The sequence below is a fragment of the Chelonoidis abingdonii genome, chromosome 9 (genome assembly GCF_003597395.2).
Source record: "Chelonoidis abingdonii isolate Lonesome George chromosome 9, CheloAbing_2.0, whole genome shotgun sequence".
Taxonomy (NCBI): domain Eukaryota; kingdom Metazoa; phylum Chordata; order Testudines; family Testudinidae; genus Chelonoidis; species Chelonoidis abingdonii.
In genome coordinates, this window is record NC_133777.1 from 25,644,105 (window position 1) to 25,665,710 (window position 21,606).

Consider the following 21,606-nt stretch of genomic DNA (forward strand, 5'->3'; position numbering starts at 1 on the left):
GGTGTGCGCGCGGGGGGTAAGGCTCAGTGGTAGGGTCTTGGTATGACGGGGGCTGGATGCGTGGAGGTTGGGAGGATGGGGGAGCAGCTCCTTGTACAGTGATCCTTCCCCCTGCAGCTGAGGAGTGATGGGTGCAGGAAGCACAGGGGTTTGGGGTGGGAGAGTTTGCAGAGCTTACTACAGCTGGAAAAGAAATCTGGGGGTGGGTCTGACATTCCCGGATGACATGCAGGAGAAGAGAAAGTCTCATCTTCCCCAGCCCAGCTGCGACTAGCAGCTGAGTCTGACACAGGGTAGGCACCACCAGCCGAGTCTTCTCGAGTCCCAGCCCCTGCCCCACAGTGATTTACCTCTCTGCTGGGTTCCCTTGGCACCCAAAACATACTGCTGGGGAAGGTTTTATGACCGCTCGTGTGGCTTCCCTTTGCTTCACCATCAGAAAGTCACTTTTCTGCGAGGAAACAAAAATCTGCGGGAAACAAATTCTGTGCATGTACAGTGGTGCAAAATTTCCCCAGGAGTAATCAGCTGCAATCCTCTGGCTCCTGGAAGAAACTGACTGGCTTCTCCCTGCAGCCTCTCTAGTCCAGTTGGAGGACTTAGCTCCACTGCTCTGCTCCTCAGATGAGCGTGACAGGACCCTGACGCCTCCAGCAGGGGGTCTCTGGGCCTAGTCCACCCCATCATACTCATGATATACATTTATTAATTTTGGATCAGGAGCTTAATGAAGCTGGGTTACCACTTGTAGAAAGCAGAGTTACTTGGTTTCCAGCAGAAGGTTCATTTAATTTGGTCTCCCTTAATGCCTATTAATATTTTCCATCACAATTCCTCTCCATTTCCTCCATACAGGCTCAGACCCTTCAAAGACTTACAAACCTGCTGAACTTCACACAGTGTGTATTCAGTGAGACCCCTCACCAGTGTATAAAAAGTTAAGCATGTGCTGTATCAGAATTGTACTTTATACATTGATTTTATGATATATTCTGTTTTTCTGGCATATGCCTGGGTCAAAAGCCAATGCCACTGTGGTAGGGAATTGTTTTCAGGAAAAAAAAAGTCATGTCCCCACCCACTGCCTCTCTAGTTAATAAGCCAGGATCTTACAGCTCTGAGCTATCTACTTGTTCTTTACTACTATAATCCCTGGTTTCCTTCACAGCCCTTAACTAAAGTTGCTTGATAAGACATGGCCTCAGAAACCTCCCTAGGAAACTGATTAAACTGTAATCGGCCATTATTTTCTGTAATAACAGCACATAAAACATAGCAATGAAGTTCTACCCATGGCACAATGCTAAAATTTAACCTGGGGAAAAACAATGGATTTATTATGTTTATTAGATCATCTAGTCTAGTCCCTCTCAGGATTGATCCCTTCTGCATGTTCTGCACTAGTTTGTCTAGGCCACCTTCCTTCTGAAATTATGAGATGCTGCTGTGTATGCAGATCAAACACACACTGGCTTTAGTTTTGCAGCCATATCACACTGCATATCTACTTTTTTTCCCCACTATCACCCCTAGTTCTCTTTCAGCATTATTGCTTTTCACACATCTTCCTTCCCACTAAATCTCTGTGTTACCAACTGTTTCCCTGAACAGATCGGCTCATATTTTTGCTGGCAGAATCTTATTTTATTATTTCCTATCTAGCATCCTTTAAGTTATAATGTTCATGCAATGTTTAAAATTACATTTTGAGATGGTATTGGCTTTATGTAAAAGCTCCTTGAAGACAACACAAAATTATTATTACAAGAATTTAAGAATTAAGTAGCTTGCTTTAATTTTGTTTGACAGCTGTTTTTAAGTTTTATTAATTTTGCAGCCTGAGGTCAGATCATATCATAGATAAGGCTAAAATTTAATCACAGGTATTTTTGGTAAAAATCATGGACAAGTCACATGGGGCAACAAATAAAAATTCACAGCCTGCCCATGACTTTTACCATAAATACCCCTGATTAAATCTCCAATTCTGGGGCTCCGTTGCACCAGGGAGGAGCCTGCTAAAGTGCTGGGGGTTGACTGTCACCCTACCACTGGGGACCACTCTCTGGATGGCCTCCGGGCACCCCAGGGCTGCTACTTCAGCTGCCCAGGGACCGCTGTTCTGGCACTCCCCAGAGTCACCCACACCGGTCGCTGTTCCAGCAGTCCCAGGAACCAGCTACCCAGGGTTGCCTGAGCAACGGCCGGTGCAGCTGGCTCTGGTGCAGCCCCCAGGACCACTGCTCAGACATCCCCCTGGGGCTCCCCAGAACTGCTGCATGGGTGGTCCCCAGGACCAGCCGCACTGGCCACTGCTGGCCAGGATCACCGTAGCAGCTGGTCCTGGGTCACTCCGGCAATGGCCAGTGCAGCTGGTAGTGGAGTGCCCGAGCTTGAAGTCATGGAATCAGTGACTTCTACAACCTCCATAAAAGAATCGCAGCCTTAATCATAGAATCATAGAAATATAGATCTGGAATGCACCTCAAGAGGTCATACAACCCATCCCCGCAGGCTGAGGCAGGAATAAGTATATTTAGACTATTCATAACCGGCACTCACCTAAACTGTTCTTAGAAACCTCGACTAACCGGAATGCCACAACCTCCCTTGATAACCTGTTCTTCAGATTAATTATCCTTTATCACATAGTAAAGAAAATCAACTCCCTCTCAACTTCCATTATGCATAGCTCCTCTCACAAAGCTGTATCTTCTAACTGATTGGTACATTTGCCTAAATGTCCATTAAGTTGTTGCTATTTGTGAATCCTGTCTGCATTTAGGAGTTTTCTTCTAATTTCCCATTAGTGTAGCACTATCAATCCAAGTAATCTCAATATAATTCACTCTACAGGGTACGTAAACTTAAGGGCATATGTTTTTATTTATTTTAGGTTTACTTGTTGTTTTAAATACATAAACCCAGGTTAGTATTGGAAGTACTTCGCATTTTACTAAAACATACCCTGCAAGACAAATCTACGTTTCAGAATGAAGTTCACAGGATCTGTATCTGAAACCACTGTTCAGCAAAAGTGCCAGAGTAAGAGGTAAAAACACACATATTTCAAGAATGTGAGACAGAAGATATCATTGCTGCGGACTGCAGCCTTCTAGCTCATTCTTTCTGTTTAAAGTACAGGAACCTGTTTTAAATTCATGGGGGCAGATTCATTTCTCCCTCAACTGCTTAAAAACCATTTAACCGGGAACAATGAAGTGGTTTAGTAAATTGCAGCACAAGCAGTGCAGTGCAGTTACACCAAAGATCTCCACAACAATTTGGGGAGAATGGGCTCTCTAGCTGCCCTCACTTTTGAAAAACCTTGACTTTGCTAGGCAGGCATGGCAGTCATGCCACTATGCGAGGAGTTAACCATTCATACCCTCAAGCTCACACACTGTTCATTTACTTCCAACACAGATCTGAGAGCAAGAAGGGCTTTTTAATTTCATGTAGAAAATTTAGTGCTGGTGAAAGGTGGAAGACTGACAGCCCTAGGGACTGCAGTTCTGCCATTATCCATTGACCTTGTTCCAAGCAGGCAGCCACAGTGCAAACTTCCCTATACTGTTCCATCTACATGCCTAAAGGCAGAAGTGGAAATAACCTCCAAAAAGCAAAAGAGTAGCTCCTTTTCCAAGTACCTTGGATCATTTATATGATAGATATTTATCCAAAAGCTGAGTTGAGTAGTTCATTTCACAATTCAGTACACTGTTGTCAGGTGACATTTTAATTTAAAAAAGGGAGGGCAAAGTGTAGACAGCACTAGGTCAATGGAAGAATTCTTCCATCAATCTAGCTGCTGCATCTTTATGCCAATGTGCTACTGTAGCATTTTAAGCATAGACGAGCCCCAAATCAGCTAAGATAACTGCTCCTGATCCTAGAGTCAACAGTCAGGAATGGCACTATTCACAGCAAGAAGGGACATAATTAGAAGCTGGGCAAATACTGCAAAGAAGATTCATAAATACTGTTTGGAATAACCCCTGAATTTGCTAGGATGATCTAAACAAGCATTTTTAATACTTCTTCACAAGAATATTCATGGTAAGACAAAGCGTCTGGAATAATGTACAAATATGTATATGCAAGCATTCACACTGCAAATAAATATTATCTCCTAGATAGGGAAGTGGCACTTATGAGAGCAGTTCTCCCAACCCACAGACACAATAATCCAAAAGGAGAGAGATGTAGATGTGTCATCTCAATGCACCCTTTGCAAAACAGACTGCGCATCTGGATGCAAAACAGAATTACTCTGTGTGAATGTGACAAGAAAAAAACATGAACAGTAAGTCTGCAAAAGAGCCAATACATCTCTCTTTAGAGCATGAGGATTCAGTTGTTTTCAAAGCTAGGGTCCATATATGTAGCTGAATGTAATACACTCTCTTGTGGAAAAGAGACTAGGGAAAGCTTTAAAAGCATCCCAAATCTCCCTCAGTCTTTATCTCCTGCTGGCTCTCCCCTTCCTCTCTTTCCTGTCATAACCTTCCCCAAAAAACATAAAAGTCCCCCAATGAATTAAATCAGACTTCTTTCCTGTTTGTAGATGCTAGGTAACACCACCATCATATTTAATATTGAACAGATAATATTGGAAAAACAGCTCACAAAGAGCCCAAAGGCTGAACTATTTTTGCATATTTCGCAAACAGCTGGGGGCTAGGGTTGGGTCCAGTTCTCAGAATAAATTGCTTGTTCATCTAGCCTCTATTCATAATCATGTTCTTCCCCAAGATTTATCTGAGCAAGGGTGGGTGAATCTAATGACTTCCTGCCAACTACATCAAAGAGAGGCTACTTATACAGGGCCTCAAAATGCATTGCACTCATTAACCATCACCATTCTTGTGAAGTAGGTTATACACCATTTCACCAGTAAATAGAGAGCAACTTGACAACCTTCATGTTATTAACCTTGTTACATGTTACTGATTAACGTAACAAATGTCATTAAAGGCTACCAGACATTGATCAAACTACACACCCATGTAGGATTATCAGTGTGAAATCTGTTAAGAGCCCTTGTCCAGGATAGCATCAAAGAACATAGAACAAGTGCTGTGTATATACCAACTTAATGCTTAAGAGTTCTTAAGGAGAATGACACTGATTTTGTTGCTTTGCAAGAAACTCATGCTGCAGACTATAAGCAAGCTGTAAAATATAAAATTAATGGCTATGAAGTCATTGTCACCATGAATGATGCAAAATATGGCCTCACCAAGTACATCAGACATGGACTTAAGATGTCTATCCTGGAGGAATCCAGGGTGCTCATTATGGTCTGTTGTCTGATTCTTAGGTCAGCAACAGAGATTCTCATGTTAACTTGTAAGTTAATGGAGAGGATTTTATTGGCCCATCTCACCCCATCTTTGAAGTCATGCTACCAAAGGAACAGGCCAGTTTCGGACTGGGACGAAGTTGCTGCAACCAGGTTCTCACTACTACTAGTTATATTGAGGGTGACTGCCAGCAGAATGTAAGAATCAACACAGCATTGACTGATTTATCCACTGCCTATGATGCAGTATGGAGATATGGGCTATTGCCCAAAGCATCAAGGGTCATCAAATACCATAGCACTATGTGACTCCTGGCCACAATGTTGAGCAAATGTAACTATGGTGTCCTTTTGAATGGGCAGATCAGCAAAGCACATGCCCTCTGTGGTGGTTTACCTCAAGGATCTGCGTTGTCCCCCTTTCACTATACAATACCTATATTAATGTTTTACCTGACACAATTCTGGACATGTTCATTTATGCTGATAACATCACTCTTGCAGTACAGGCAAAGACCTCACTGCCATCAGTGACACCCTCTCCACCAGCTTCAAGATAATGTAGGAATACTTTCAGTACTGGAAGCTCTGCCCCAGTGCCACCAAAAGCTTGGTAAGAGCCTTTTCCGTAAGCAACAAAGCTGTCGAGGAACCACTTAATGTCATCAACAGATCCGAAATGAGCCCTGTCTGAAGTGTAACTCTAGAGAGAAGCTTGTCTTTTAAAGCTCATCTGGAAGAGACATGTGAAAAGGTAAAAGCAACAATTAACCTCATCTGAAAACTCACAGGCGCAACATGGGGTGCCAATGCGCACACACTTTGAACAGCCACTGTAGAAGGGATATACTTGATCACTAAATTTAGTACACTAGTTTGGCCAGGCAGCTCTCACATTCCAAATCTCTGGATGTGTAGCTTAATGCCACAAAGAGAATTACAGATGGAACATTAAAATCAACATCTGTTCAATGGATGCCCACTCTGGTATGTATATCTGGCTGCACTCAAGATTTGGAGTGACAGCCATCAAGAGAGAGAGTTACAAGTGAACCATGACCAACTTGAACTTATCAATCCATGAGGACCTCCAGAACTTTACAAAGACATGCATGAAATCGTGCAAGCCTTTTTGGCATTGGGCTAAAGCTCTTAAAAATGTCCTAATTCAGGGGTTCTCAAACTTCATTGCATGGGGACCCCCTTCTGACAACAAAGTTACAACATGACCCCGGGGTTGAGGGAGGCATGGAGCCCGAGCCCTGCCACCTTGGATGAGGGTGGAGCTTGGGCATCAGCTTCAGGTCCCAGCAAGTCTAATGCTGGCCCTGACAAACCCTTTAAAATGAGGTCACAGCCCACTTTGGGGTTCCAGCCCACAGTTTGAGAACCGCTGCCCTAATTCGATCTGGAGGCACACTGGAAAGAATTCTGGGCTAATACTAATGTCTCAAACAACATCTGATTGCCAGCCCACAAAAGAACGTTCAGGCTTCAATCTATGCCGAAACAATGATCCACACTGAACATTTTCAGAACATAGCATGGCAGATGCTGTCATCTCTTACATCTCTGGAAGATGAGACAATGTAACTGTGGACGCCAGTCACAGACTATGGACCACACTGTAAAAAATAATGCCCGTGTCGATCTTTTGCTGGTGGCATCTCAGACTTATATCAAGCCACTTCTGAAGCTACTCATTTATCTGGACTTGGCTATTTGAACATTACTAATCACTTCTTTTGCCATACAAAGATGACGACAGGTGAATATATCAAAGCAGAGAGAAAGTAAGCAACTTGCCTGAGGATTAACACATTATTAGCAGAGCTAAGGATGGTACTTAGAAATCCTGACTTACTGCTCTAACCATAAAAAAAAAAAGCAAACGAAAAAAACTGGCAGTATGTTAGCTAAGGGTATTTGGGATTGTTTAATTGTAATTCACTCAGCCACAGGAAGAGAGTGAAGAACGCAGCAGTCTGTGTATGTGCAATGAAAGTACAATAGACCACGTTAAGTCTTTTTTCTTCAAGACTTTTTCTCAGATCATTCATGGTGTTATTCTCTGTCTGCATGTCCAAGACTGGCAATGAATGGCACACTGGTAAAATGTTGCTCCCGTTTCCAAATACTGAGCTCGAGCCTGACTGTGAATTTGGGAGGGGAAAAAACCCCCCGCAAGAAGCCATCTTCCAAAGCAGGCTAACAGCATTTTGGGCTGTATAAGTAGGAGCACTGCCAGCAGATCGAAGGACATGATCATTTCCCTCTATTCGGCACTGGTGAGGCCTCATCTGGAGTACTGTGTCCAGTTTTGGGTCCCACATTACAAGAAGGATGTGGAAAATATGGACAGAGTGCAGCGGAGGGCAACAAAAATGATTAGGGGGCTGGAGCACATGACTTATGAGGACAGGCTGGGGGAAGTCTGCAGAAGAGAAGAATGAGCTGCTTTCAACTACCTGAAAGGGGGTTCCAAAGAGGATGGATCTAGACTGTTCTCAGTGGTACCAGATGACAAAACAAGGAGTAATGATCTCAAGTTGCAGTGGGGGAGATTTAGGTTGGATATTAGGAAACACTATTTCACTAAGAGGCTGGTGAAGCACTGGAATGGGTTACCTAGGGAGGTGGTGGAATCTCCTTCCTTAGAGGTTTTTAAGGCCAGGCTTGACAAAGCCCTGGCTGAGATGATTTAGTTGCAGATTGGTCCTGCTTTGAGCAGGGGGTTAGACTAGATGACCTCCTGAGGTCCCTTCCAACCCTGATATTCTGTGATTCAAAGTTCCACATGCTCCTTCTGTCAGAAGTCTTCTTTTTCCACTGGTCAGATCTGGGCCGTTATTGAACAGTTTGTTCAGCCCCTGCCAGAGGGCCTGAGCCCCTGACTGTTTGTTGCCCCGCCCTGATCCAGGGCTGGGGCTTGCTAATATTAAACTGTTCGCTCAGCCCCTGCCTGAGGGGCTGAACTGGTGATTGTTTGCTGCTCAGCCAGGCTAATTCTCCCGATTCGCTGGACCTAAGTAGTGAGGCAGCCTGGTTCCCAGCTACCACGAAGGAGGACGAACCCTGACTGAACCCCGACAGGCCTCCTTCCCATGGGTCCAGATGATAAAGATATCATCAATGTAGCGCAAGTAGAGTAGGGGCATAAGGGGACGAGAGCTGAGGAAGTGTTGTTCTAAGTCAGCCACAAAAATGTTGGCATATTGAGGGGTCATGCGGGTACCCCTAGCAGTCCCGCTGACTTGGAAGGTATAAATTGTCCCCAAATCTGAAATAGTTGTGGGTGAGGACAAAGTCACAAAGTTCAGCCACCAGGTTTGCTGTGATGGTATCAGGGATGCTATTCCTGATGACACCTACAGAATCTCTGTCAAGCATTCTTAAAACTGCAATACTCACCTGGTGAAGTGAAGAAACAGACTGACAGAGCCAGAAGGGTACCAAGAAGTCACCTACTACAGGACAGCCCCAACAACAGTAACAGAACACCACCAGCCATCACCTACAGCCCCCAACTAAAAGCTTTCCAGCGCATCATCAAGGATCTATAACCTATCCTGAAGGACGATCCCTCCCACCTCCCAAGGTCTGTGAGAGTGCCAGTCCTCACTTACAGACATCCCCCCAACCTGAAGCAAATACTCACCAGCAACTACACACTACACAACAAAAACACCAACCCAGGAGCCAAACCCTACTACAAACCCCGGTGCCAACTCTGTCCATATATCTATTCAAGAGACACCATCATAGGACCTAACCACATCAGCCATACCATCCAGGGCTCATTCACCTCCACATCTACCAATGTGATATATGCCATCATGTGCCAGCAATGCCCCTCTGCCATGTACATTGGTCAAACCAGACAGTCTCTATGCAAAAGAATAAATGGACACAAATCTGACATCAGGAATCATAACATTCAAAAATCAGTAGGAGAACACTTCAATCTCTGTGATCACTCAACAACAGACCTCAAAGTGGCAATTCTTCAACAAAAAAACTTCAGAAACAGACTCCAACGTGAAGCTGCAGAACTGGAATTAATTTGCAAACTAGATACCATCAGATTTGGCCTGAATAAAGACTGGGAGTGGTTGGGTCATTACAAAACCTAAACTTAATTTCCCTAATACTAATCTCCCTACTGTTACTCACATCTTCCTGTCAACTGTCTGTAATGGGCCACTCTCTTACCACTTCAAAAGTTATTTTTCCTCCCTTGGTATCCTGCTGTTAATTATCTTATCTTGTTAGACTGACCTAACACTTGGTAAAGCAACCCCCATCCTTTCATGTATTTATACCTGCTCCTGTATCTTTTACTTCATACATTTGATGAAGAGGATTCTAGTCCATGAAAGCTTATGCCCAAATAAATTTGTTAATCTCTAAGGTGCCACAAGGACTCCTCATTGTTTGTCTTTTTTTGTTTTTGTTTTTTCGGGTTTTTTTTTTGCTGATACAGACTAACACAGCTACCACTGAAACCTATAGCAACTGAGCCATGTTCAGTGGAAGGATTCTGCTCAGTATGTGTTGGGTTCATAGTATGACAGTCCACAGCCATCAACATCAGAGAGAACAGGATTCCTCAAGGCCTCTCAGCATTTGAAAGAGGAGGAGACACTTATTTGACAGACAAAGTTTCCCAGGGAATAGTCAGAAAGCCAGCACAAAAAAGAACCACCAGTGAGTATTCTACTTTGGATTGCACAGTTCATCAGAAGCATTAATCACCAGCATTATTAATAGTGGAATGAGCAATGACTATCAGGGAATGGAAACATGCATTCCCACAGGGTACATCCACATTGCACCTGGGAGCATGCTTCCCAGCTAAGGCAGACAAACGCTAGTTCTGCTCGAGCAGTGTAGCTGGTGGTAGCACAGGGAGCAGCTCAGGCTAGCCCAGGGGTTCCAGGCAGGTTTGTGCTCAGGCAACCAGCCCAAGCTACTGCCCTTACTGCCATTTTAGCCATGGATACATTTGGCACACTGATATTTACTTTAAGACTATTAGAGGAACAAATAGTCAAAAGGTTCTCTGTAGAACAGGATATAATTGGGAATGCCACAATTGCATTTAAGTTCTCAAGTACACAGGTTGTCATAGTTACAAACAAGCCTGAGTTTTTGTTCTTCCTATGTGCTTATTTACTTTCCTTTTCTTGTTCGAACACTCCTTCCCACCACCACCCTGGAAGATGTTTACCGTTTAGAAAATAAGTGGGCAGTCTTGACAGCGAGCACCAGATTTGCCATGGTAGTGACATACAGGTGAACATAGCAACAGTGAGGACACAGTGACACAGAAGGGCTTTGGCAGTGTGTCTGCTCACATCCACGCTAGATCAATCTGGGTGCTCAGACATGGAAGCTGATCACACAAGTTAACTCAGCAGTGAAGACATATCCTAATGGATCACACTATTAGAAAAATCTCCACAATATTCAGCCTAACCTTATGAAGGCTTTTGATCTGGTCAGCAGAAAAAGTCTTTTCCAACTGCTAGAGACATGGTTGCACCCCATTCTCCTCAGTCTGATTCAATCCTTCCCCAATGGCACAATGTCTGAAGTTCAGTATTATGGTGGCCAACCTGACAGCTTTGAAATCTGCTGTGGTGTCAAACAGCAATGTATTTTGGCACCAACACTCTTCAGTACATTCTTCTTTCTCACCTACCACCAGCGATGTACATCACCATATGATTCCTTCCCCACTCGAAACTCTAGGGTACAGACGTAAGGACCCGCATGAAAGACCCTCAAGCTTATTTTTACCGTCTTAGGTTAAAAACTTTCCCAAGGCACAAATTCCACCTTGTCCTTGAACAGTATGCTGCCACCACCAAGTGAGTTAGACAAAGAATCGGGAAAAGGACCACTTGGAGTTCCTGTTCCCCAAAATATCCCCCCAAGCCCTTCACTCCCTTTCCTGGGAAGGCTTGAGAATACTCTACCAACCAGATAGGTAACAAAGTGAGCACAGACCAGATCCTTAGGTTTTAGGGCATTAAAACCCAGTCAGATTCTTAAAAAAACCAAACAGACTTTATAATAAAGAAAGAAAAAGTAAAAGCAGCACCTCTGTAAAATCAGGATGGAAAATACTTTACAGGGAAATCAGATTCAAAACATAGAGGACTTCCCCTCTAAATAAAACTTTTAAGTTACAAAAACAAGGACAAATGTCCATTTTAGCACAGGAAAAATTCACAAGCTAAAACAAAAGATAATCTAACGCATTTCTTTGCTATTACTTACTATTTCTGCAATACTAGATGCTTAGTCCAGATATGCTGAGGGAGATGTATTTGCCCTGCCCTGGTTTCTTTGCTGACTCCAAGAGAACAGAACAAAGACCTTCCCCCACAGGTATGAAAGTATCTTCTCTCCTTTTTGGTCCTTTTGGTCAGGTGCCAAACAGGTTATCAGAGCTTCTTAACCCTTTACAGGTAAGGAGGGATTTTATGCTACCCTTAGCTGTATGTTTATGACACCATACCAGATCAGATAGAAAAAAACTCTTCAACTTTACACATGTAAGAGCAAAAAGCAAAAAGTCAAACTCCTGTGATAACTGAAGTTTTTTTCCACCAATGACGCAGTGTTCACCACCTACACAGGAGTTCCAGCACTGCGGCAATAGCTTTGCTCTAGCTTTTGTTGAATTTTGACTAACCATCACTCTAAAGAAGATAATGATTATGGCACAAGGTGTGTCGACTGCATCAGATGTTTTAATATCTAGTTCCACACTAGAATTTCTGCATAAATTCTGCTATTCAGGATCAACTTTGAATAAGCTTGTCACCTAGAGACAAGTTAGTTCTTGCACCAGAAAGGCAGCTACCCCATATGGCCACAGACCAAATGCATGTGGGAAAACAGGAAACTAACACTGAACACCAAGATGTGGGTCTATTAGACATGCACTCTGAGAATGCTTCTACATGTAGTGAGACCTACACCACTTACTTACAGGATCAGAGAAGACTAACCACTTTCCACACTTGCTGTCTTTGTTGTATTCTAAATATCAAGTGAGAAACCTGAGTTCCTGACACCAAAGTACTTGAGAAAGCAAAATTGCCAACTCTAATTTTTTCCCCAACTCATATGTTTCTGTTGGCTTGGTCATTTGTACTGGATGGACAATGGATGCATTCCAAAGGACCTCTTGTATGAGAACTTGCAAAAGATCCAAGGCCACTGGGATGACCTAGGCTTAGGTTCAAGGATGTTTGTAAGCAGGACTTGAAAAGTTTGAACATCAACACTGCAAGCTGGGAAGATGCAGCTAGCAACAGGACACAATAGAAGGTTGTGCTGCACCAGGGAGTCAAAGAGGCTGAAGAGAGTTGTTTAAGAGAGAGGAAAGCGAAGACGGCATCAAGGGCTAGTAGCACACCAGTTTCATCCTCTAGTCTTGCACTTTTTGCCTGCATTATTTGTGGCAAGGACTGTTGCTTGAGAACTGGACTTTTTGCCACTTGTGATGCAGCAGCATGACATGCAGTAACTGAACTGCTTTGGTGCTCACACCATCATCTTTCGAGACGGACAGCTGCCATATAACTCACTGTGTCACCCTGAACTATGCCTTGCTTTTCTTGGTGCTTATATTCGTCAAATACTTGGCAACAATTAAGTCTCCACCATGCTCCTTATCTATTAACCAGAATATTGTAGCAAAAATGGTAAAGATATGAAATGTCATGAAATAATATATGTGAGATGGGATTCCCAAAAGAACAGTAAAACCAGTCACAAAATATCCTAAATATTGTAATCCACTAAGCTAATGAACCACCGCTTAAAGGAACATCAGTGGGAAAATTTAGATCATCCTTATGTCAACTAATGCCTCACATATCAATCCAAAAGCAGAGTTTCTTTTCAAACATCCTAAGTAGAATAGAAGGTAGTAATGCCATTGAAATCAATGAGGCCAGGCCTCCCCTCTAAGGCTTTGTGTAGAGCAGGATTTAAAGGTGTGCTGTTTGACTGGTTTAAGTATCTGATTCCAACACTTTCTAAGACTCATCAGGACAAGACAAGTTAAACTTTAGCATATGTTTTGACAGCAAACCCTCCACAACGGGGACCATCTTTTTGTTACATGTTTATATAGCGCATAGCACAAGAGTGCCCTAAGGCCACATACAAGAAGCCACCTAGTCAAGTTAAGGCCTAGTCTCCATTCGAGGTTTTAACTTGGCCAGTTAAGCATCTGCTAAAGTACAATTTAGTATATCTCATTGCCTAAGAAGGTGTTCAGTAGATTGAGTTAGTTAATATGATCTAACATCACATCTTTAATCCAAGTCTACATAAAGCCCGAGGGGGAAAAAAAGCCTGAAACCCAAATTCAGACACATTAATTTGAAGCCCTGAGTTATTCTGAATGATAACACTTTGTGGGAGAGGTGAGGTGTAGTAACGGCTTTACCACAAAAAAATAAACAGTGAGTTGGAAAGACGTAAATGCCGAAATACTGCAGAAGTGGGAGTAGTGTCTTGGATGTAGCATTAAATCAAAAGAATACAGTCTGACTGGGTACGTGATCGGAGCAGTTTGCTGGAGTTGTGAGAGTATTGTGCTATATGTAAATTATAAACAGGGTTTTCCTTTTATCATCTGATATCCCTTATCAACAATACACATACTTCTCTGTAATTAGATTGAAAACAAAGTATCCTGTGTCTCGATCAAATCATGTCTACTGGAACAAGGAAAATAGCCCACTACTGGTGTTCAATCTTTCCTAACTGCTCAGAAGCCACTCAATAGAAGCTGGTGGTGCCTAGACTTGCTGGAAGTTTTAGTGAACCAGGTTTGTGTGCTGGGCAGAATCTGTATTTATGTGGGGGAAGAAAGGACCAAGAAACATCAAGGACCTGGGGGGAAGGTGCAAATAGGGATGGTTAGGACTCAGGCTGGAGACCCAGAGACTGAGGGTCTAGAAGGAAGGAGTTGGTAGGGAGAGGACATAGGCTTATATAGCGTGTGTCAGCACAAGGATGCAGACTTAACACTAACAATCCACTAAAGTAGTGTATATAATGGAAATAAATAGCATATGTGTGAGCTTGCACACCTCAGACCATGCAGCAGGTCAGCTGTGCCAAAGGATGCTCCTGGCCTCATGGATCTTACAGAGTAGTAGTGATGAGGAAGAATTATGATGTGAACAGCATTTCTTTCCATCCCACAAAAGCCAAGATAGGGTTTGGGGATAGGGAAGTGGAACATCAGTAAAAATCTAAGAGAGTTGTCAGTTTCTGTGCCCTTATAACAGAGTGACAAGAAAGTACAGATTTAAAATGTTTGGGTTTTATTTATATTTAAAAAGTTTCTCCTCTGAAGTATAATAACTAATATCTATATTTTAAGTGAATTGTAATCCTGTTGCAAGGTGCCAAATGGACAGCCCTGGACATAGAAGACCTTTATTTAGCCACAGAACAGATACAGCAAGGGCAATAGCAGTTAAAGCTTCCATACAGACCTACAGGGACAACTTTGGGAGTCAGAGTATAGTTCAGTCTAAATAGTAAACAGGGAAGGACTAAAGGGGCTAAGACTACTAATATGGACACCAGTTAGAACAGGGATTGTCTGTCTTGTGTTTGTTCAGTGTCTAGCACAATGAGGTACAAGTCCATGAGTGGGGCTCCTTGGTGCTACATAAAAAGATGGTTACTTACCTTCTCATCACTGTTGTTCGAGATACGTTGTTCACGTCCGTTCCACATTAGGTGTGCGCACGCCGCATGCATGAGTGTCAGAAACTTTTTCCCTTAGCAGCTCCCAGTGGGCTGGCGGAGCCCTTGCCAGCATGGCGCCACTGCACCATGCATATATACCTCCGCTGGCCCGACCCCTCCAGTTCCTTCTTGCTGGTGACTCCGACAGAGGGGCAGGAAGGTGTGTGGTGGAAAGGACGTGAACACTACATCTCGAAGAACAACCGTTACGAAAAGGTAAGTAACCATCTTTTCTTCTTTAAGTGCTTGTTCACTCCATTCCACATTAGGTGAATCACAAGCTTACCTTTGGAGGAGGGTAGGAGTCACGAAACAATTGATCGGAGGACCACCCTGGCAATTGCCGCGTCCTCCCGTGCCTGCTGGTTGACCGCGTAGTGGGTCATGAAGGTGTGCACCAAAGACCAGGTGGCTGCCCTGCAGATCTCCTGGATCGGGACCTGTGCCAGGAAGGCTGTGGAAGCTGCCTGTGCTCTGGTCGAGTGGGCCGTCACTGCCGGAGCCGGGCTGAGATTTATGTTGGCCTTGGCTCTGGCCCGGCCTATTGGACGAGTTGTTATTACTGCACTGCCTTCTGTTGTCTCCGCCTCACCTGCGGTAAGGCTCCTGTCGAAGACAAGGTTGGTACTGGTGCTGGGGAGGAGGTTGCGGCTTAGAGGGCTTCCTCTGAGTTGCCGGAGTGTGCATACCCAGCAACTTGAGTGTAGCTCTAGAGTCCTTGAGGCTATGCAGCTTTGCGTCCATCTGGTCCGAGAAGAGTCCAGACCCTTCGAAGGGGAGGTCCTAGAGCGAATTCTGGACCTCAAGCGGCAGACCTAACTCCTGAAGCCACGCCGCATGACGCCTGACGCGATTGTCCTGGCTGCCATGTCCGCTGAATCCAAGGACACTTGGAGGGAGGTTTTCGCTATGGCCTTGCCTTCCTCCACCAGGACCGTGAACTCCTGTTGGGAGCCGTGCGGGAGGTTGTCCTTAAACTTCTCCACTGCCGCCCAGGAGTTGAAGTTATGCCTGTTAAGGATGGCCTGCTGGTTAGCAATCCTCAACTGGAGGCCCCCTGACGAATACACCTTTCTGCCGAACAGGTCTAGGCGTTTTGCTTCCTTGGCCTTAGGGGCCGGGGCTTGTTGCCCACAGCGCGCTCTCTCGTTTCTCATTTATCACCGTTTGCTATCAGGGAACATGGGCTCAAGTGGCAGAACAAGAAGTTGTATTCTTTTGACTAGGTGAAGTACTTGCGCTCCTCACCTTTGGCTGTTGGTGCGCTGGATGCCGGGGTCTGCCATATAGTTGTGTAATTAGACAATGGTCTTAATGAGCAGGAGGGCTACTCTGGATGGACATTCTGGGCTCAGAATATCCACCATGGGGTCCTCCTGCTCAACCGTCTCCTCAGCTTGCAACCCCAAGTTATGGGCCACCTTACGTAGCAGCTCTTGATGGGCTTTGTGGTCTATTGGCAAAGGTCCTGTTACTGCCGTGCCTGCTACTGCTTCATCCAGGGATGATGAGGAAGTTAGCAGCTGCTCAGCTTCCTCCAGCTGGTCTCCCTGGTCCCTCTCCCCCAGGGGAGGGGCTTCCAGCTCAAGCTGGGGCCGGCGGTCTTGGGGTGGCACTGGGTACGGTGCCAGACTCTTCAGTCTCTCACTCGGCGAGGCTGCAGGTGGCTTGGACACTGTAGCCTCCCTTACGGAAGAGCATCAGTGCAGGGAATGCTGTATCAGGTAGCTAGCCCTGGAGGGAGCACCTTGTTGCCACTGTGGTTGCCAACCAGTTTGTTGTTCCCTGCTGTCCAGAGCCCGTTGCGGGTAGCTATATCGGCCTGAGTTAGCGCTGGACTTTGGTGACGCAGAGCGCGAGGGCCACAGCGGTGCCGTCGATCTGTGCTGGCAGGAGGTTGACAATCGGCTTCTTGCTGACCGGGAGCGGCACTGGTACCGCTGCTCTCTGGACCGGGACCGGGACCGATGCTCCCAAGACCGGGACCTTCTGGGAGCCCTTGATGACTCCCAGCTCGTCTCCTCCTGGTGCCAGTCTCGGAAGGGCACCAGGGAATGCCATGCCTTAACCCCATGCGTTGACTCGTCTCTGGTACCGAGACTTCCTTCTGAGTGAAGGGTAACTGGGAGTCCACAGACTCAGAGCTTGACTGGGGCCAACACCGGGAGCAGTGCCGGGACGGTGTCCTCAAACGGCGCACCATTGCCGGCTTTCCCTTTGACGGCACCCTTGGTTTAGGTGCTGGAGGCTTCTCCCTGGCCAGGAGGGGGCTCGCCACCAATCCGATGAGGTCTTTTGCAGCTTCAAAGGTGTCAGGCGTGAAGGGCTGATCTATTATGCCCTCGAGCCCTTCGTCCTCACTGAGTTCACTTATGGCTGGACTCGGTGCCACTGGTGCCGAAGTAGGTGCAGTGTCCATCCCGCTCTTCCCAGTACCCGGGCCTGATGTAGCATTGGCCTCCTTTGCAGGGAGCGTCCGTGCCCCTCCTTTGGTTTTGCCTTGGGCCGCACCGGGGAAGATGAGCGGTGCCAGGGCCTACTTTGGCATTCTGAGGCTGACGGCTTGTGGTGCTTGGCCGGTACCGGGTCTCTTAACGACTCCGGGGCACTCTGCACTGAGTAGTCTGGGGCTGGCGTCAGGCGTTCCGGGCCCAATGGCTGCAGCGCGGTCTCCATCAACCACTGCTTTAAGCAAAAGTCTCTCTCTTTCTTTGTTCTCGGCTGAAAGGCCTTGCAAATCTTACACTTGTCTGTTTGGTGAGCTTCCCCCAGGCAACGTAGACAGGAGTTGTGAGGGTCACTAAAGGCATAGGCTTGCGGCACATGGCGCAAGCCTTAAATCCTTGGGCCTGTGGCATGCCCCACGGCCCAGAGAGGGTGCTGCAATCCTTCCAGCACCTAATCTATTAAGTGTCCAACAACAATGAAATGTTAACTAACATAACTAATTGATAACAGCGATGCAACTCTAAGGTTGCTTCTCTTACAAGAGCAAGAGGTTGCTCCAACGCCGCCACAGACAGTAAGAAGGAACTGCAGGGGATCGGGCCAGCGGGGGTATATATATATATGCATGGCGCAGTGGCGCCACTCTGGCGGGGGCCCCGCCAGACCGCCAGGAGCCGCTAAGGGAAAAAGTTTCCAACACTCATGCTCGCGGTCCATTCCCTAATGTGGAATGGACGTGAACAAGTACTTGAAGAAGACTACAAATATATAACTATAGTGCCACTTCTATTCAGAAGTGGATTTAGGCTAAACAGGATCTGACTTCAAATACTTAAGTTTTCCCAAGGCAGATTCTTACTCCCAGCCCTCATCGTCTAGCACAGTGTTTCCCAAACTGGGACATCGCTTGTGCAGGGAAAGCCGCGAACTTGTGGATGCGGCAGGTAAACAAACCCGTTGGCCCGCCAGGGGCTTTCCCTACACAAACAGCATCCCAAGTTTGGGAAACACTGCTCCTGCGCTGTGTCCCCACTTCCACTTTTTGAGCCCTTCGTATTCCTCTACATGAGGTTGCTCAAGCCCAGTTCCCCGGCAGGCTGTGCCAGCTGACAGAAATTAGATATGCACTGGGTCACTTCCTACTGCTACACCTGTGAGTCACTGCTGCATGTGGAGTTGGACCCCTTCTACTCCCAGTGTCCTCATCCAGTGATTCTCCATTAATATATCCTTGAGCGAGGGGGTGGTGATTTTAAAACAAAAATCTGAACAAACTACCATCCTGTGATTTCGAGCCCAAAGATGGTAACAACTTTTCATTTCTCAAATCTTGAGCTGAATGATAGATACATGATCTAATTAACATACTGTTGACGCCACTTGTGAGGACAACCTCATTACTTTCTCCGCTTTGATGCATAGTACAGCCTTCCCAAAGGAAACACTGGAGAATCAAAGTACAGAACTAAAACTGTACTGGAACAGAATCAAATGCGGGAAGTATGTTTGAGGGTTTAGAATCAGTTTATCACAAGTTCAGTGAGTTCTGGTTACAGTTGTGGGACTATTCTTATATTTGGCATAAACCTGTGTGTTAGGTTCATGGATAAATGACTGGTAAAACACATAAAACTATACACTTATTACCCTGTTAGCAGCCAAATTTAAAAAAATGTCTAAAAATGCATAAAATTGAAATTGCAATGATTACCTTGGTTACTAATCTGTATGTACAAATCCTAATTCTCAAATACTTCCTTTAACTGGCATATTTTGAATCAAACTGTGCACTTAATTATTATTCATATAAAAAGACTGGAAAAATACCCCAAATTAAAACCTCATTATGAAGCTTCTGATGTTTCACAAAAAGGAACATCCAGCCTAGTTTTCAAAGGGGTCAAACAAACCAACCCCATAATGACAGACTCATACTTTTAGATTAATTTTCTCACAATTATTTCCAACCCCCCAGTATGCTAAATCTAAAGTAAAGGTTTATCTGCTTAAACCTTATCTGTATTTGTTCACCAACCCAACAATCCACCTAAGCTTTCTAAGAGATCATGAAACTAACAAGATACAAATTGTCAAATAAAACTGATTGTAAAAGTGTCATTCATTCTTCTGTTTCCTGAAGACAAAACTAATCCATATAAAACAATCCCCCCCCCCACACACATTACGAAGGGAGGATTAGAAATGTAAGAGAGAGCTCTAGCTTCCTTAAGGTGACCCTCATTTTATTTGAAGGAACAGGAAAGCAAATGGTAACTATAAGGTGACTAGCAAACATTTCAAAAAATAGTTACACACACATGTACAAAGACACACCTTTGAATACAGCAAAGGACGTTAAGGGTAACAAGAAGGGTTTCTACAGGCATGTTAGCAACAAGAAAAAGGTCAGGGAAAGTATGGAATCCTTAATGAATGGGGGAGGCAACCTAGTGACAGATGATGTGGAAAAAGCTGAAGTACTCAATACCTTTTTTGCCTCTGTCTTCACAGACAAGGTCAGCTCCCATACTGCTGTCCTGGGCAACACAGTATGGAGAGGAGCTGAGCAACCTTCAGCAGTGAAAGAACAGGTTAAGGACTATTTACAAAATCTGGACATGCACAAGTCCATGGGTCCAGATCTAATGCATCCGAGGGTGCTTAGGGAATTGGCTGATGTGATTGCAGAGCCATTGGCCATTATCTTTGAAAACTCGTGGCAATCAGGGAAGGTCCCAGATGATTGGAAAATGGCAAATATAGTGCCCCTCTTTAAAAAAGGGAAGGAGGAGAACCCAGGGAACTACAGACTGGTCCTCAAGGAAACCATTTTAAAGCACTTGGAGTAGAGGAAGGTGTTCAGGAACAGTCAACGTGGATTCACCAAGGGCAAGTCATGCCTGACCAACCCGATTGCATTCTGTGATGAGATAACTGGATCTGTGGATATGGGGAAAGCAGTGAACATGATATCTTGACTTTAGCAAGGCTTTTGATATGGTCTGCCAGAGTATTCTTGCCAGCAAGTTAAAAAAATATGGATTGGATGAATGGACTATAAGGCGGATAGAAAACTGGCTAGATTGTCGGGCTCAAGGGGCAGTGTCTAGTTGGCAGCCGGTATCAGAGTGCCCCAGGGGTCAGTCCCGGGGTCAGTTTTGTTCAATATCTTTATTAATTATCTGATGATGGGATGGATTGCAACCTCAGCAAATTCGCAGATGATACTAAGTTGGGGAGAGAGGTAGATACACTGGAGGATAGGGATAGGGTCCAGAATGACCTAGACAAATTGGAGGATTGGGCTAAAAGAAATCTGATGAGGTTCAACAAGGACAAGGCCAGAGTCCTACACTTAGGAAGGAAGAATTCCATGCATTGCTACAGACTAGGGACCGAATGGCTAGGCAGCAGTTCTGCAGAAAAGGACTTGGGGATTACAGTGGATGAGAAGCTGGATATGAGTCACCAGTGTGCCCTTGTTGCCAAGTAGGTTAACAGCATATTGGCTGCATTAGTAGGAGCATTGTCAGCAGATTGAGGGAAGTGATTATTCTCCTCTATTTGGCACTGGTGAGGCCACATCTGGAGTATTGTGTCCAGTTTTGGGCCTCCCATTACAGAAAGATTGTGGACAAATTGGAGCACATCCAGTAGAGGGCAACAAAAGGTGCTGGGGCACATGACTTACAAGGAGAGGCTGAGGGAACTGGTCTTGTTTAATCTGCAGAAGAGAAGAGTGAGGGAGGATTTGACAGCAGTCCTCAAGTACCTGAAGCGGGGTTTCAAAGAGGATGGAGCTAGGCTATTCTCAGCGGTGGCAGATGACAGAACAAGAACCAATGGTCTCAAATTACAGTAGAGAAGGTCTAGGTTGGATATTAGAAAACACTGTTTCACTAGGAGGGTGGTGAAATCTCCATCCTTAGAGATTTTTATGACCCGGCTTGACAAAACCCTGGCTGGGATGATTTAGTTGGTGTTGGTCCTGCTTTGAGCAGGGGATTGGACTAGATGACCTCCTGAGGTCTCCTCCAACCCTAATCTTCTATGATTCTATG

General features: G+C 45.1%; 1 protein-coding gene across 2 annotated transcripts in view; it reads right to left on the reverse strand.

Annotated features, from left to right (window-relative positions):
• The window catches only part of ABAT (4-aminobutyrate aminotransferase), a 164,268-nt gene that overhangs the window by 109,298 nt on the left and 33,364 nt on the right, over window positions 1-21,606 (reverse strand). The window contains exon 1 of one of the 2 annotated variants that reach the window (XM_032769067.2): window positions 14,428-14,478. The exons of the other annotated variant lie outside the window; for it this stretch is intronic. The gene's annotated coding sequence lies outside the window, so the exon portion shown is untranslated. Of the gene's footprint in view, window positions 1-14,427; window positions 14,479-21,606 lie in introns of those variants that run through there. 2 annotated transcript variants of the gene reach the window in all.